This window comes from Phoca vitulina, unplaced genomic scaffold (assembly GCF_004348235.1).
Source record: "Phoca vitulina isolate PV1807 unplaced genomic scaffold, GSC_HSeal_1.0 scaffold21, whole genome shotgun sequence".
Lineage (NCBI taxonomy): Eukaryota > Metazoa > Chordata > Mammalia > Carnivora > Phocidae > Phoca > Phoca vitulina.
This window is the reverse complement of record NW_022589724.1, coordinates 12,972,323-12,986,046: the sequence shown is the minus strand read 5'-3', so window position 1 is coordinate 12,986,046 and position 13,724 is coordinate 12,972,323. Positions and strand designations below refer to the sequence as shown.

General features: G+C 37.7%; 1 protein-coding gene across 4 annotated transcripts in view; it reads right to left on the bottom strand.

The window, feature by feature from the left end:
* KIAA1958 (KIAA1958 ortholog) overlaps positions 1-13,724 on the bottom strand; it is a 162,553-nt gene that overhangs the window by 147,707 nt on the left and 1,122 nt on the right. The gene's annotated exons all lie outside the window — the stretch shown is intronic.

Genomic DNA, 13,724 nt, shown 5'->3' with positions numbered 1-13,724 from the left:
AAGCCCCACAACGGGCTCCACGCTCAGCCCAGAGTCTGCTTGGGATTCTCTCTCCCTCTGCCCCTCCCACTCGTGTGCGCGCACTCTTGCTCCCTCTCTCCCTAAAATAAATAAATATTTTTAAAAAGAAAATTAAAAGTAAATGGATTGCTGTATTATTTTATGCTTAATTATCAGTGAGGCAGATAATTGCTCTTCATTTTACCTATTCTTCCCCAAAGTTTTATTAATTCTTTTGTAAATCATTAAGATAATATAGTGCCATGAGGACCTCAACTATCTATCACTGCATTTTCTCCAAACTGTTGCCTTCCTTTTTTATTTCATTTTTTTAAAAAAACAAGCTTTAAAAGTTTAAGTTTTCACATAGCCAAATTGACCTTTTCACCTATGTACACTTTTCTCAAGAAACATTATACAGAATTATTCTTTCATTTTTAACAAAAATACTGTTTCTTACTACATAATTCTTACTTCTCAGGCCAATAGTTTGCTCTTAGAAAGACAAATATCTATTTGGATGATTAACAGGAAGGCATCAACTAAAATGGTAATAAGGCAAATCTATAGAATGAATTTTGACTCTAAAAATTATTTTTAAGTAAGAAAAACCCCAGGGGTGCCTGGCTGGTTCTGTCAGTAGAGCAAACAACTCCTGATCTCAGGGTCATGAGTTTGAGCCCCACATGGGGGGGAGGGGAGTAGAGTTTACTTAAAAAAGAAAAAAACCCTAAACATTTGAAGCAATTATTTTATTAACGGAAAGCACAGATTTTATAACTTATCAGTGTATAAACACATCATTAAATACTAAGTATACAGGAAATATAATTTGTGGTAAGACTTTCATCCATCAGAAAGAAGCCAGCCAGTTAGCAAAAAAAAAAAAGAAAAAAAAAAAAGAATATTACATATCAAGAATATATTCACATATACTATATTCATAACAATATACTCATAGGAAGAATATTATTTATAAAATATATACTTTTCATTGAATACATTCACTTGCATTACATACATTCAAAAAGAAAATATTTACAAGAAGGCTAGGCCATCAAATAACTATTAGCTTTCAAAACCAGAACATTCCTTAAAATGCTGCTCTGAAGGTAGAATGGGAATACCTTCAGGTAAAATTTCACAGAAATCTTCAAAGGCTATTTAAACAAGGTTTGGTAAATCCATGAATTTGACAGATTTGTCAGTTGGGGGATGGAACTTTCCTTGCATTGGTCGTAGGAAACTGGTCTAAAGTTGCAAAACTTCAGAGCCAGAAAGCTTAAGAGACTTTTCTGGGGAGAGAAACAAATTTCTCTCTATCTGCTTGTGTTCATCCAGATGCCAGAAAAGGGTTCTTGGCAGATTTCCATAAGTAACTGAATTGCCACCCTTTATTTAAATTCAACCACATGTGGGAAACATTTTCCCTAAAAATAATTAAAATTTTAAGTTTTGTCCAAGAGATAAACTTTAGTTATACAAAAATCCATTAATGCAGAGCTCCGTTTTCTCAAGATGCCAGATAAACAAAGCGTACTTATTATTATTGAGCCATAATTGTCATGAAAATGTTAACAACCCAAGTAATTTAGAAAAGAACTGAATTCTCTGAAACAAATATGTTGACTTATCACTATATTATAGAGAAGATAAACTTGAAAAAATGTTAATAATCAAATTATTGCCTATCTTACACTTTTTACCTAATAAGATATTTGTCCCTTTTGATCAAGAGAAAAAAAAAAGGTTTTCCAAGATAATAACAAAAAAAAAAAAATCAAGCTTAAGAATGAACAAGGAGTTCTAAGCCAGCTAAACAGTAGCAAAGGCTTAGTTTGGACTCTCCTCAAATTAACAAAACAGATGAAGTAGACCAAGAAATAGACCCATATGTATGCTCAACTGCTTTTTTACAAAGATGCAAAAGCAATTCAATGGAGGAAGGATAGCTTTCTCATCCAATGGTGCTGGAGCAACTGGACATTCATAGGCAAAGAAATGAACCTCAACCTAACTTCACACCTTAAATAAAAATTAATACAAAACAGATCAGACTTAACTATAAAATGTAGAACTTGGGGCAACTGGGTGGCTCAGTTGGGTTAGGCATCTGCCTTCAGCTCAGGTCATGACCTCAGGGTCCTGGGATCAAGCCCCACATTAGGCTCCCTGCTCAACAGGGAGTCTGCTTCTCCCTCTCCTTCTGTCCTTCCCCCTCCACTGGTGATTTCTCGCTCTCTCAAATAAATAAAATCTTAAAAAATAATAAAAATAAAATGTGGAACTTTAAAACGTGGAGAAAACAACACAGGAAAAAATCTCTGAGATCTGGGGCTAGGCAAAGAGTTCCTGGATTTGATACCAAAGCATAATCCATAAAAGGAAAAATTGGTAAAATTTAAAATTAAAATCTTCTGCTCTGTGAAAGCCCATGTGAAAAGGATTAAGACAAGGTACAGACAGGAAAAAAACATTTGCAAACCATGTATCTGACAAAGGACAAAGGACTAGTAACTAGAATATATAAAGAACTCTCCAAATAGTAAAAAAAAATTTAAAATCCAATTAGAAAATAGGCAAAAGACATAAAGAGACATTTCTCAGAAGAGGATATACAGATGGTAAATAAGCACATGAAAAGATGTGCTATATTAGCCATTAGGGAAATGCAAATTAAAACCACAATGTTACTACATATACATCCGAATGCCTAAAATAATAATGACAGCAAATGCTAGCAAGGATGTGGAGAAACTGGATAGCTTATATATTGCTGGTAGGAATATAAAATGGTACAATCACCCTGGAAACGTTTGGCAGTTACTTAAAAGACTAAACATGTAATTACCATGTGATACAGCAGTTACACTCCTGGGTATGTATCCCAGAGAGATTACAAATTACATTCATAACAGCTTTATTTTTTTTTAAGATTTTATTTATTTATTTGAGGGAGACAGCAAGAGAGAGAGCACAAGTAGGAGCAGCAGCAGAGGGAGAGGGAGAAGCAGGCTGCTCGCTGAGCTGGGAGCCCCACGTGGGGCTCGATCCCAGGACCCCGGGATCATGATTTGAGCCGAAGGCAGACACTTAACTGACTAAGCCACCCAGGCGCCCTTTGTAACAGCTTTATCTGTACGTCAAGAAGTGGAATCAACCCAGATGTCCTTCAACAGATGAAGTTAAATAAACTAGGATACACCCATGGATTACTACTCAGGAATAAAAAAGAACAAACTCCTGGGGCGCCTGGGTGGCTCAGTCAGTTAAGTGTCTGCCTTCAGCTCAGGTCATGATCCCAGGGTCCTGGGATCGAGCCCCACATCTGGCTCTCTGCTCAGCGGGGAGCCTACTTCTCCCTCTCTCTCTGCCCCTCCACCTGCTTGTGGTCTCTCGCTCTCAAATAAATAAATAAAATCGTTCGGACTTCAACATATCAGTCTGGGGGGAATACAATTCAGCCCATAACAGTTAATATCCTCGTTGTGATATTATAAATATAGTTTTGCAAAATGTTACCATTTAAGGAAACTGGGCAAATAGGCAAAGAATCTATTATTTCTTACAACTGCAAGTAAATCTACAATTATCTCAGTAGAAAACAAACACACAGATGGAACAGCAAGGATAACAAAAGACACAATATTCAACAAAATTAGGTGATGAGGTAGCCCCATGAACCCCAGATGAGTGGGCAGAACTAAAGGACACATAAAAATAGAACTCAGGATCAGCAACTGGGCAGATGAGGGGAGAAAAAGGAGACTTCTGATATTAACAAAGCTGGTGAACAAGAAATTACCAATAATCACTCTAAAAAAGAGAGGATCCTACTTAAGTGAAATTGGATCAAGAAAAGTAAAGTTTGTCAGGCTTCTACGGAGACAAGACCTACTAAGAAGCCTGAGAAAGAAAACTGTTGGAATTAATATCCAAATCGGAGCACCTGGCTGGCTCAGGCGGTGAAGCATGTAACTTTGATCTTGGGATTGTAAATTCAAGCCATATACTGGGTGTAAAGATTACTTAAAAAATAAAATCTTAAGGGGCACCTGGGTAGTTCAGTTGGTTAAGCGTCTACCTTCAGCTCAGGTCATGATCCTGGGATCCTGGGATGGAGTCCTTTTCAGGCTCCCTGCTCAGCAGGGAGTCTGCTTGTACCTCTCCCCTGCCCTCCCCCAGCTCACACACTCTCTCTCTCTCTCAAATGGATAAAATCTTTTAAATAAATAAAAATAAAATCTTAAAAAATAAAATAAAATCCAAATCAAACAAAAAGGCATTGCTAGGGATAAATGAGAGACCCAAAGGAGGTCAATCTCAGAGAATAACAAAAAGGAGACTAAATAAAAAGGACATTTTCTTCCTTTATGTTGAAAGATATAAAATCAGGGTTGTCTGGGTGGCTCAGTCGGTTAAGCATGGACTCTTAATTTCAGCTCCGGTCATGATCTCAGGGTCCTGGGATAGAGCCCCGCCAGGCTCCATGCTCAACAGGGAATCTGCTTGAGGATTCTCTCTGCCTCTCCCCCTGTTTGCATGCACTCTCTCTAAAATAAATAAATCTTAAAAAAAAAAAAAAAAAAAGAAAGAAACAGGGGCGCCTAGGTGGCACAGTTGGTTGAACAACCGATTCTTGGTTTTGGCTCAGGTCATGATCTCAGGGCCATGAGATTGAGCCCCCAGTCAGGCTCCATGCTCAGCTCAGAGTCTACCTGAGATTGTCTCTCCTCCTCCCTCTGGCCCTCCCACTCGTGCTCACTCGCTCTTGCTCTCTCTCTAAAATGAATAAATAAGTCTAAAAAAAAAAAAAAAGAAATATAACATATAATCAAAAAAGGAGAAATAATAAGTGAACAACTTGCTGATATGCCACATTTCACAAACAGAACACGTGTATGTAACCAGCAACCAGATCAAGAAACAGAACATTACCAGCACCCCAGAAGCCTCTACTTTCTCCTTTCTAGTCACTACTTCCTCAAGGTTCTGGCTTCTAACAGAATTTGCTTGGGGAATTTATATATGTGGAGGCACACAGTTTGAACTCTTTTTGCCTGGCTTCTTTAGCTCCACACAGGTCTGTGAGATTCATACATACTATGTAGTTAAAGATTGTTCATTCTCATTGCTCCACAGTATTCTACTGTATGAATATAGAACAATTTATCTATTCTGATTCAGTTTCCTATTGTTGTATAACAAATCACCCTAAAATTTAGTAACTTAAAATAATTCCTCATTTCTCACAATTCTGTGGGTTATCTGGGCAGTTTTTCTCCTGGCTTTACCTGGATTTGCTCATGTGACTACTTTTAGCTGGAGGGTCAGGTGAACTGGGAGGTCAAAGATGGTCTTACTCACTTCTCTGGCAGTAAGTGCTGGTCATCAGCTGGAGTACCTCAATTTTCTTCCACCTGACCTCTCCTACTTGAGTATTTCTTTATGTTATGGTCTCAGGGCAGTATTTCCCTCCAATGTGTATGCATTTATCAAGCTTCTGCTGCACCACACTTGCCTAATGTCCCACAGGCCAAAGTAAGTTACATGGTTAAAATCAGAATCATTGTGCAAAGAGCTAATACATGGTCATAGACACCAAGAAATGTCATTTACTTGGGGCCATCAATGTAACACTCTACCACATATTATACTGATTGTCATTTATGCAGACTTCAGTTTGGGGGATATTATAAGCAGTACTATGAACATTCTAGTACATTTATTTTGGTAAGCATATATCTTTGAATGGAATTACTGAACCATAAAACACACATATGCATAGCTTCAGTAAATACTGCCAAACAGCTTCCCAAATTGCTTGTATCCATTTATATTTTTTAAAGATTTTATTCATTTATTTATTTGGGGGGGAAGGTGGGAAGAGAAGAGGTGGAGAGGTAAAGAATCTCAGACTGTGCGCTGAGTGCCAAGCCTGACATGAGGCTCAATCTCACGACCCCAAGATCATGACCCTGAGCCCAAACCAAGAGTTGGATGCTCAACTGACTGAGCCACCCAGGCGTCCCTCCATTTATATTTCTGTACCCATTTATACTTCCAATAGCAGTGCTTGAGAATTCCAGCTACTCTGCATTCTCATCACCACTTAATATTTTTCATCTTTTTCATTTAGCCATTCTAGTGGGTATGCAATGGTATCTCACTCTAATTTTAATTGAGTGGCCATATTTTTTAATATTTCACATAAGCAACAAAGGAAAAAATTTCACACCATGAAACTTTTTAAAAAAGAACTATCTTGGTCTGCTTCCATCTCCATCACAGAAACCTTCTCCTAAAGTACAGGTAAATCCATCTAATTTAAACATGAACAAGAGAAAGGAATGCAATCTAATCCCATGTGAGGTACTATGAGAAAAAGATGGAAAAGAACCAAATAAGGTACCAATAGTCAATGAAGGCACATCACAAAAATATGGCCATAAAGTAAAATGAGAATGATAGTATAATATTTTAATATTAAAAGAAATTAAGAAAACGATAGAAGCTATAAAATATACATTAGAAATAGAAAAGTGGAAAAAAAAGGGAATGGCCACAGAACAAGAGCATTTACAAAGAAAAATGATAGCATTCAAGACAGAATAGGAAAGAAAAAAATTCAGAAAGGAAGACAAAACTGGACTTAATAGATACCATGGAAACTGCCTCATAAAGGATAAAAAGGAAAAAATAGAAAAATAAAACAAATTATTAAAAAAGATAAAAAGAATTTGAAGAAAGGTATAGATATAAAAGACAGGCAAAGAAGATCCAACATACATGTAACAGGAGACCCCCAAAAACAAAATGAAAGCGATAAAACAGATTAAATACTAAAATCTATCACTGATGAAAATATTTATGAAAAAATATTTAAGCCAACATTATAAAATCCACATTGTGTATCTGGAAAAATTAACAGAGAACAGCCAACACTTAATACATGCTCTAGTAAAATTACTAGCCTTTAAAGATGAAGAAAAAAGTCCTTTGGGCATCTAAGAGAAAGATAAAGTCACTTAAAAAAAAAAAGAAAAGAAAATCATAGTGGTACTAGACTCTGACAATAACACTTTTTACTATAATACAATAGAGTAGGACTCCGGGGCACCTGGTGGCTCAGTTGGTTAAGCGTCTGCCTTTGGCTCAAGTCACTATCTCAGGGTCCTGGGATGGAGCCCCACATCAGGCTCCCTGCTCAGCAGAGTCTGCTTCTCCCTCTGCCCCTCCCCCTGCTCATGCTCTCTCATGCATGCTCGCTCTCTCAAACAAATAAAATCTAAAAAAAACTAGTTTTTTTTAGGACTCAGCAAACTATGGCTTGTGCACCAAATCCAGCCACTGTCTGGTTCTATAAACAAAGTTTTACCAAACACAGTTATGCTCATTCATTTACATACTCTATATGGTTGCTTTTGCACTGCTGTGGCACAGTTACATAACTGTGACAGCGACCCATGTTCCACAAAGCCTAAAATAATTGCCATTTGGCCTTTCAAGAAAAGGTCCGCCAAACCCTACAACAGAGTAACATATTTAAGAAACTTGAGGAAAGAAAATGTAAGCCAAGTACTTATATTCAGCAACACTGGCCTTCAAGTATAAAAACCCCAGATAAACAGCTTTAAACATGAAAGACGGGACACATTATTCACATGAGCCATTTATGAGGATTCAAAGAGCTTCAGACTATCAAATGATGATTACAGAAGCCTTAGCACAAGGATTTGTGTTGTGCATTGAATAAATTTAACTGTAGAACCAAGGCTAATGATAGGCAAAGGTGATAGAGTAGTATGTGATTTGTATGGGGGCAAACAGAACTGAGAAATCTTAAGGAGTAGGAATCAAGGAGTCTAGGGGCTCGATTATATCACACATATGGAGTAAAGTATCTGTATGTATGAAAGACAATGAGTGGAGGAATAGGTTATATTTATGAGCTGTATTGTTTTTTCCCCCAAATTCATACTCTGAAGTCCCAATACCCAGTACTTCAAAATGAGACAGTATTTGGAGATAGGGCCTTTAAAGAGGTAATTAAGGTAAAACAAGGTCATTTGGGTGAGTTCTAAGGCTATGGACAGATGTCCCATAAGAAGAGGAGATTAGGACACAGACAGGCATATTGTGAAAACATCTGAGAAGACTGAAATTGAAAGCCAAGAAGAGGGGCGCCTGGGTGGCTCAGTCATTAAGCGTCTGCCTTCGGTTCAGGTCATGATCCCAGGGTCCTGGGATTGAGCCCCACATCGGGCTCCCTGCTCCAGGGGAAGCCTGCTTCTCCCTCTCCCACTCCCCCTGCTTGTGTTCCCTCCCTCGCTGTGTCTCTCTCTGTCAAATAAATAAATAATCTAAAAAAAAAAAAAAAAGAAAGAAAGAAAGAAAGCCAAGAGAGGCCTTAGAAGAACCCAACTCTGCCAACATCTTTTTTTTTTTTTTTAAGATTTTATTTATTTATTTGACAGAGAGAGACACAGCGAGAGAAGGAACACAAGCAGGGAGAGTGGGAGAGGGAGAAGGAGGCTTCCTGCTGAGCAGGGAGCCCGACGAGGGGCTCGATCCCAGGACCCCGGGATCATGACCTGAGCCGAAGGCAGACACTTAACAACTGAGCCATCCAGGCACCCCTCTGCCAACATCTTGATCTGGGACTTCTAGCCTCCAGACTATAAGAAAATTTTGTTGTTTAAGGCACCCAGTCTCTTATACTTTGTTATGACAGCCCTTGTTAACTAATACTGGCTGGGGAGAGGAAGTTGTTTTGGCTAGGTAGGAGTTCACAAATACTGTTAACTCCGTCCCAGAAGCATGAAGTCACAGAAAAGTAGAGCTTTTGATATGTAGTGATTACGCCTTAAATAACGCAATGATTAAAAAAAATTTAAATAGGGGTACCTGGCTGGCTGAGTCAGTAGAGCATAAGACTCTTGATTTCAGACTCATGAGTTCAAGCCCCACACAGGGCATGGAGCCTACTTTAAAAAAAAAGTAAAAAAAAAAAAAAAATTTTTTTTAAAGAGTAAATATTTATAGAGAAAATACAAGGGAAAACTGAAGGGGTACAATATTTGCAACCTGAAAAGGCCAGAAAGGTTTAAAGTAGTTGTCAGTTTTGAGGAAAACCAAGAAGAAAGAAAACCCAAACAAGATACATCTTATCCTTGAAATTAAAATTAATTAAAAAGGTAAATAAATAATCCAAACCAATCCTGCTAAGCAAGGGAAAGCAATTGAAGCAATTTGGATAATATTTTAGAATTCAAATTAACTTTTTTTCCCCAAAATTTTATTTATTTGACACAGAGAGAGAGCGAGTGCACACAAGCAGGAGGAGTGGCAGGCAGAGGGAGAGGGAGAAGCAGATCCGCCACTGAGCAAAGAGCCCAATATGGGGCTTGATCCCAAGACCCTGAGATCATGACCTGAGCCGAAGGCAGACACCCAACCACCTGAGCCACCCAGGCACCCCAACTTTTTTTTTTTTTTTAAAGATCTTATTTATTTGAGAGAGAGAGAGACACAGCAAGAGAGGAAACACAAGCAGGGGGAATGGGAGAGGGAGAAGCAGGCTTCCTGCTGAGTAGGGAGCCCAATGTGGGGCTCGATCCCAGGACCCTGGGATCATGACCTGAGCCGAAGACAGATGCTTAACGACTGAGCCACCCAGGTGCCCCAACTTTTTTTTTTAAGTAAGCTCTACACCCAACATGTGGCTCGAGCTCACAACCCCCAGAGCAAGAACCACATGCTCTACCAACTGAGTCAGCCAGGTGCCCCTCAAATTAACTTAAAAAAAAAAATTTTTTTTTTCAGGGGCACCTGGGTGGCTCAGTCGGCTGAGCATCCAACTCTTGGTTTCCACTCAGGTCATGATCTCAGGGTCCTGGGATCAAGCCTTGCATCAGGCTCTGCACTCAGCAGGGAATCTGCTTGAAGATTCTCTCTCTCTCTAAAATAAAGAAATCTTTAAAAAAAATTTTTTTTTCACCTAATAGAATCCCTGATGATCAACAAACAAAACACTTTCAGGCATCAAATGAAAAGATATTTTCAATGGGTATTAATGGAATTCTGGTTCACTGTAAATTTTCTTTTTAACAAACAGGTAATAATTACTAGCAATTGCACATATATTATTTCTTGCCCTGCATCTAGAGCTATAGATTTCAAGAGGAGAGTAAGGGGGAGCGGAAAGCTATTCTCCAATTTGTAGCTACCTAAGACAGACTTACTCCCTGGTGCTGAGCAGGCCAAAATTCAGGCTGACCAGAGAGAAAATACCTAGAGTATCAATATATCACTTCACAGTAAGACTTTTAAATTTTTTTTTTAAGATTTTATTTATTTGTCAGAGAAAGAGAGAGCAAGCACAAGCAGGGGGAGTGGCAGAGGCAGAAGGAGAAGCAGGCTCCCTGCTGAGCAAGGAGCCAGATGCGGCACTCGATCCCAGGACCCTGGAATCATGACCTGAGCCGAAGGCAGACGCTTAACCGACTGAGCCACCCAGGCGTCCCAAGACTTTTAATGTTTTCTTAAAATGTTTTAATGTCTTCTTAAAGTTTTTAAAAGTTCTATTCTTTTTTTTTTACAAGAGTCTGACGCTCAACCAAGTGAGCCACCCAGGCCCCCCTAAAAGTTGTACTTCACATGAAGTTGCACAATTTATCTTTAGCAACATATATGATGTTACTTTTCTTTCAATACAAAAAAGCCAGTTACTGACATCCTAGACAATATCCCTTTGCTTTCTATATTAAAGTGTGATAGGGGCGCCTGGGTGGCTCAGTCGTTAAGTGTCTGCCTTCTGCTCAGGGCATGATCCCAGGGTCCTGGGATGGAGCCCCACATCGGGCTCTCTGCTCAGCGGGAAGCCTGCTTCTCCTTCTCCCACTCCCCCTGCTTATGTTCCCTCTCTCGCTGTGTCTCCCTCTGTCAAATAAATAAATAAAATCTTCAAAAATATAAAAAAATAAAAAATAAATAAAGTGTGATAAAGTGTTTTGAAATATTTTCTTTGTTACTAGAGCCATTGGTATTACCAATATGGAAGAGTCAAAAAGCTCTCCAACTATTTAAGACTTTACAAAATACACTTGAATACTGCTGCATAATTTGCCTTTCTCCAGAAAAGCGTATTAAACTTTGTTGACATTGGATACAAAATAAAATTCAAAAATTCGCATCTTGAGTACTTTTGGTTTCTTGACCTTTATTTGAATTTGAGACTAAGCTTTACCAAACAACAGAATTTACACTGTAACTAGCCAACCACAGTCCTCATTATGGAATCTATGCAGTACATTTGTTACCTAGGAAACAGACCAGAGCACAGGCAGAGTGCAATTTCTGTATAGCAAAAGAATTCTCCAATCATGCTGGTAAATAAAGTCCATAAATCAACTAATCAGAAGCAAAGTCAAGAAGTATCACATTAGAGTTAAGCTCTATGGAAACTTTTTTAAAGGAAAAAAAGAAACCTGTGGGGCTTCTTCGGGCAACTATGTAGATCTCTTACGTAAATATTATGAGCAGGTTTCTTTACAAACACAAACTGTCAGAAAATAAACTGTTCAAAATAAATGGCTTCTCTCCAGTCTTCAGCTTCTCTATTTTTGACAGTATTTAAGAGAAAAAGCTTCTTCAGAGCCAGCCTCGTACATCTGGTAGCAGAATATTAATCCAAGAATGAATTCCGCATTTTCAAAGAGCAGCATGAGTTTATGCCATTCTTAAACAATGCAGGCCGATAAAGGCTGGAATGAGAGGTCACTGTCCATACTTCTCACAGTCAGACCTGCTTCCACACTACGCTATAAAAAACTTCATGAAAAAGAAGTATTTGAAAGTCACAGATCTATTACAAAGAATAAAACTGTTACTTTTTAGTTTTCCATTTGGTTAGTACTAATGATAATACTAGTCCTTTGAGGGTTCCAGGTAACCTTAAGTGGCCATTTTGAGTTTCCTTTCATGGTACCACACTGATAACTAACAAGCAGGCAGGAAAAGTCTATGGATTTTCAAGCCTATCAAATTTAACTGGGCAGCTTAGCGTTGTTTAAAAAAAAGAAACTGGCAAATGTTAGTTTATATTGCTTAGCTATATTTAAAATCCAACTTTACATATTCAAAATTTCTGAAAGTAACATTTGTCATATCAAAAGTATCAGAAAAAAATTTCATTCATGAAGAGTGAAACATAATTTATACGCCTTCCTAAACACCAACAAACCAGAAGAGAAATCAGTTGAAAATATGTAAGGTTCTCTGGACTGCTTCTGGTTACACGAAAATATTAATGTCAATTATACAAAAACCAAAAAATTAATATCCACTTTTCAGAGCCAAAAATAAAAACAAAACAAAAAAACTAGTTGTTCTCTTTTAGCCAGCCCACGTGAAGACACTACACTGCGAATCCCAAAAAACTGTTAGGCGTAACTACAAGTTGCCAAGCAATTCTCAACACAGGCCACACTCTTAATATTTAATTTACACAGTGACTCTTTGTTAAGCCTTATTCCTCTGATTGACAGTCCTATAAATAAATACCTAAACAAACAATTCAAGTTGTTAGCTTATCTTTTTTAAAACTTCTAAGAACTAAGAGTGTGTAATCTAACACTCTGGGAGTATTTTTGAACTCCATCCCACCATTCCTAATAAAGCCTGAACAAATTTCAATACCTATGCTCTTTGGGCCATCCTTATTGAAAAAGAAAGAGGAACCTTCCTCAGGGGCCTACTAGCGCCTTGCACTGAGCCCCATGCAGTCTAAATTCGTTTAGCTAATCTAGACAGGAAGTCAAAGCAAGAATAAAATTTGATAAATTCAAAGGGTGAAATTAATGTTAGATGTAGCCTCTTCTAGGTTTTAAGTGTACAAAAATGTACACTCCAGATATTTACAAAATTAGGCATGCAATAATAATAGTCTGTTAATGTAACTAGGGCAAGAATCTAGGCTAATTTTTTCTCCTAGAAAAAGACCACTCTTTTCGGCACACTAAAACGGTCTCCTCTTTATAATGACAAAAATCAGTTTGTCTAATTAAAACTGCATTAAAATTGTACATTGCTTTCTGATAAATTTCTACATCTTACTTGATGAAGATTTAAATCAATTGTTTTCCACCACAATGTTTTTTCCTTTAAGTTCAGATGTTTAAGAAAGCCTCTTTCTACATATAGCTATACATATAACTGAGTGCACCCAAAACTATTTTTTTAATCTCCTTGATAACCATCAGATTTAAATTTGTCAATATGGATTCTCACACAATAGGCAAAAAAAAAGTCTCCAGAAGTGAGCACTAGATTGAGATTAATACAAAGATATAAATCCATACCTGCATTAAAAATCTGAATCTGTAAAATGAAGTTTCTGGGTGCTTATTCAACATCATTTATAATTTGAATATCTACAAATACATATCAACTCTTCATAAGAAACTCAGCCAGATAAATAATATAATTCAGAAATATCACCTACAGTACTTTTCAAAAACTATATCCACCATGTACAACCCAATCGTTGGGTTTTATAGAGAGAATACATAAAAACAGTAAAAGAGGGAAAGCACAATCACAGAGAGAAAAATCAGTTCTAACATTCACGTTGTCCCCATATGCTGTGGAAGACCTCATATTTTAAACCAGCAAAAATACAGGTTTCAGCCTAAACGGAAAGCTAGATATTTATTGCACTCCAA